A 5,293-nucleotide genomic window follows, 5' to 3' on the forward strand; every position below is an offset into this window, starting at 1 on the left:
ACACCGAGGAAGATAGGGGACGAGGGGGGGGGGGGGGGGGAGGGGAAAGCTCACTGGTGGAGAAATCATTTTCACTCAGAAATTGCTTGTAAATTTCACAAATAATTACAAAGATGGTAGCAGCACGTTGAATTAAACATGACATTTTGAAGAAGAAAGTCTGAAATAGCATTTGCTTGTGAAACGTACTCCATTAATCCAAAAATCTTTTTTTTTTTTGGCACATTTAAGATGACTATAAATACTAAGATATCCAAAAAGTACTTAAAAGCATCCTGAAATTACACTAAAACAATAAAAAAGTTATCATTTAACCTTTTGAAGCCTGACATATGAAATCATTTAGAACGTCTTTTATAATGGAACACTTTTTAAACCTTTGTACAAAATGTTTTAAATAGATTGCATATGTTTTTGTTGAGTATCATATTTGATACACCAGGATTTTATGGCTCATATAGTATTTTATAGTGAGAATAAGGGGGAAAAATATATTTTATTCAGAAGCTCAAACTAGCAAAAATATGCAATTTGATGCAGATGCTGTAAATAAATGAGATCTTTACAACAATACAGCAGATACTTACATAAAATGATAAAAATGTCAGTTTTCTCTCTATATCTCTTAGTAAGATGAGATTTAAATGCTTGTTTTTTATGATCAGAGCATATAATGCAATGCAGTACAATGAGAGATCGAGAGATGAACAAATAGTAAGTGTTCATCTTCAAACATATTACTAACGATATCAAAGTTACTCACATTTACTTTATAAAAATCAGATTTCACAGCAAAAAGACATGTGAGGCACGAGTTGAAGGTGGATGTTTTGTACAATAACACTAAAATACCTTTTACTTGCTAAAAAAAAGTCAAAATTATCAATCGGTCGACAGAAGAGATGTAGTAGATTGTGTGCAACAGGTTTTTCAGCAAAGTTTTGATCTTAGAGGCTTTAGAACTTCATTTGTCAAATATGATACTGTATATTGTAAGCAAAGGTGAGAAGGACATTAACGGTGGTGTTTTTGCGACATTACTCATAGCACGAGACTGACTGCGGTCCGTTCTCTCTCGGCAGAAAGTATGAAAGACCTACTTCCTCTCCAGGCAGGAAGCAGCAGAGCAGGTCAGGCCCGGCAGGAGTTTTTTGCGCTCTGACGTCAGAGTCCTGGCAGCTCGGCAGACGCCCGGCCTGAGCGCACCTGTCTCCCGTTTAAGTAATGGATTCTGCTGATGCTGCCCCTCGCAGCACAATTAGACGTTTCCTCTGGAGACCGACTCGGAGAGCGGGACCGATAATGATCTGCGAGCTCAGAGCCGGAGATGTCGCAGAACCGCAGTCCAGAGCTCAGCAGGAGATACGCTTACAGATAAGACACGGGGTGTGATTGTCACAAAAACCCTCTCCGAGATCCGATGCACTCAAGCTTAGAAACTGATACCGGCCTCTCGGCGTGCAGATGCAGTGAACTGTCCACAGCATGGACATCTGATTTACAAAATGAATGGATTCATTTCCATAATATCATAAGCGATGCGAATCATTTGATTAATCTTGTCCTGTTTGGAAAAGGCCTGTGGTTTGGAAACAGATCCAACATTCATCTCTTATTAGGGTTTATTTTGGGTTCCCAAATGCTCTGCCTGTGCAAATAATAATAGAAATGTTGATGTTCCAGTGAAACGTGTTGCTCTGACCTAATCAAAACAGCAGATATTATTACTCTCTGTTGTTTCACCAAGCCAGGCGTGTGTGTGTTTCAGAAAGGTCAGTGTGTTATGCAATATTCACAGCATGGACATCTGATTTACAAAATGAATGGATTCATTTCCATAATATCATAAGCGATGCGAATCATTTGATTAATCTTGTCCTGTTTGGAAAAGGCCTGTGGTTTGGAAACAGATCCAACATTCATCTCTTATTAGGGTTTATTTTGGGTTCCCAAATGTTCTGCCTGTGCAAATAATAATAGAAATGTTGATGTTCCAGTGAAACGTGTTGCTCTGACCTAATCAAAACAGCAGATATTATTACTCTCTGTTGTTTCACCAAGCCAGGCGTGTGTGTGTTTCAGAAAGGTCAGTGTGTTATGCAATATAGTCTCTGCAGCCAGATTTGCAACACAGCATGAAGTCTGGGCCAATTTGCTGATTATTTTGACTAGGAAGAGCCTGATTGCCATATATAATGACATTTTTGCATGCTGTTTTGTCATGTAAAATTTATTTGTATATCACTTTTCACAATACACATTGTTTCAAAGCAGCTTTAAGAAAATTAATGTTTATAATATCTTAATATATGCATGCCTTAGTTGCATTTAGCAGATTAGAGCTGGGTGATAATATAGTTACATTTTGCGACGATATAAGCGGTTAAGCACTTGAGATTTGCTATATAGTGTATATTGATTTATGTGAGTATGTATGCAGATAAAGTTAGACTTTCTTATATATCAAACTTTACATAAAGAGCTGGATGACAATATAGTCTAGATTTTGCAATAATGTGAACAATCATGCAACCGAGATTTGCTGTATAGTATATGTCTCTTTATGTTAGTATACTGTATGTATGCAAATAAATTTGATATACGTATAAATCCAACTTCTTTGCGATAATAGTAACATTTTGCGACAAAATAAAAATCAAGCAGTTGAGCTATATACTGTACACTATAAAAATAATTTTTCAAATTTGTAAATAAAATGCAAAAAGATTGTATATATTTTCGTGCCCCTTACCATACTGTGATGCCCTGTCCGACGAGACAAAAACATTCAAATTAATAAACGAGGCATTTCTTGCATCCAGTGGGGACATAATTACGGATTATAATGACTTATACTGTCTTTTTACACGTTGCGTTGCATCGCGCCGCGTAAACATAAAACCATATCTGCATTTGTGATCGGAGAAATGACAAACAACAAGCGCTACTCTACATTGCTCAAAACTAACATCAAGTTATGGCATTCTGATTAAAAACTACAAGGTCAAAATAAAAAACAATAAATACAAAAACATGGATGAATCATTGACAATAAGTTCTATAACACATATTTATAAAATAGAGAGGGTGAATTGTCATTTCATAAAGAATAAACCCTATACTTCAGTGTTTTTTTTGTTTCCCAGGTAGATCATGGTGCAACTTCTAGATTTGACTCCCATTGAAAACACACATACTGGCATGTTTTCATTAAAAACATCTGACTGAATGAGTAAAAAGAAATAGTTCATCCAAAAATTAGACTTCTGTCATCAGAAGCCCACCCTCATCATCATGCAGAATCATCATGCAGTTCTTTTCCATATGTAAGTTCATTGTGACTATGTCTTTCTAACAAAACAAACAGTGCTCCATATGACCATATACTGAAGTCTTCTGAAGTCATATAATCGATTTGTGTCAAGAAAAGACACAATTAAATTCATTATTCAATGACTTCTGTTCATGTTCATGAGCAATGACAGATCTGTGGGTGAACTAGTCCTTTTACTTCATATATTATTAACTTCAGTTGTTTTATGTTCGAAGTAAGAAGCCGAATGATTCACGTGTCTCGGGTTTGGAGGTTGTGAAGAGACACAGGGAAAGTCACAGGGGTATTACTCAACACACAGAGGGTCAGAACAAAGTGTTGTGTGTCATCCTGGAGAGATGTTTAAGACTGGAGGGTTTGTGATGTTCCTTCACCCTTCTGCCTGCTAATTTTCATGAGTTATTCTGGTGGAGCAACACTGTTTGCAGCTCACACACAGACACACACACACTTATGCCTCTGCAATTATAATCCCATCAATTAAAGTCGTCATAAATAAAAACTGACTATTTAATATCTTAAGACATGATCCTGATGCTGTTGTGAAAGTGCTTTGTTTCAACCACTTGTTTCTAACCACCTGTCTGCTGTGAGATGAGAACTAGTGTAGCACAGATGCAGTTTTGGCTGTTTCCCAAAACCCTGTTCCTTACCACTAAACTAAGCTGGTTGTGAGCCTAAAGGCTTGAATTTTTGCAAGGAGGAGGAATATTGGATGCATTGAGGCATTTTACTTCTGAATACATCCAAACTTTGAAGCAATACAAAATTATGTTTGGTGAAGTTCTTAAGTCAGCATGAAGTCAAAACTCTGTTTACTTAAAGGAATAGTTCACCCAAAAATGAAAATTTGCTGAGATTTTACTCACCTTCCGGCCATCCAAGATGTAGATAAGTTTGTTTATTCATGGGAACAGATTTGTAGAAATGTAGCATTCCATCTCTTGCTCAGCAATGGATCCTCTGCAGTGAATGGGTCCTGTCAGAATGAGAGTCCAAACAGCTGATAAAAACATCACAATAGTCCACAAGTAAACCACACCACTTCAGTCCATCAATTAACATCTTGTGAAGCCAAAAGCTGTGTGTTTATAAGAAACAAATTCATCATTAAGCCATTTTAACTTTAAACTGTCACTTCTGGCTAAAATATGAGTCCATAAATCATAATAAAGCTTCCTCCAATAACAAAGTCCATCTCTGTTGTCCTCTCACATCAAAATCCACCCACATATTTGTTTAGGACTGTTTTGAGCTGTTTTTGCTTGTAAACGGTGCTTGATCTGTGCAGATCTCTCTCCTGATTCAGACGAGATTACTTTTTCACTGCATGGAGAAAGGAATATTATGGATAGAGGACTCATATTTTAGCAACTGTTTGAAGTTAAAACATAATCATGATTGATTTGTTTCTTACAAACACGCAGATGTTCCCTTTCATGGGAACTTCGAACTGCATCCTCTAGGGGTCGCTATGGGGAACACCTCGTCGTGACCCGTGTCTGAAGCATACATTGAAAAAACACCAACTCGTTGGCTGGCGACAGCCATGACGTCACTACCGGTGCGACTAGAGTATAAATCGGCGCCGGGAGCAACACATCATTCTCTTCTTCGTCTTCATTGACTGTTTTGTTTGAAGCGTGCATTTCTGTGGTCTCCTCTTGGGGTAGGAAGAGTTGCAGGTCAAAAGAAGGTGAGTAAAAGACCTAAGGGATGTGATCCAGACAGGGCATCAGTGCTTTTGTCCGGATCAGAGCGATACCTCAGTATCTACTCATTTCCTTCGGGGGTCTTACATCTGCCCTTATCTTCACCTTCCTAAATTCCCCTGTGTCCACCATCTCCACCTGACCGAGGTTAGGTGGGGAATTTCCTGCATTATAGTCGCCTATGCTGGACCTATTAGGTTTGGTTGGTTCTACGGCTTCATAGTGACCATCTTACTGATGGTCCGGT

This window comes from Sinocyclocheilus grahami, unplaced genomic scaffold (assembly GCF_001515645.1).
Source record: "Sinocyclocheilus grahami isolate Dianchi unplaced genomic scaffold, SAMN03320097.WGS_v1.1 scaffold1088.1, whole genome shotgun sequence".
In the NCBI taxonomy this organism is placed as follows: Eukaryota; Metazoa; Chordata; class Actinopteri; order Cypriniformes; family Cyprinidae; genus Sinocyclocheilus; species Sinocyclocheilus grahami.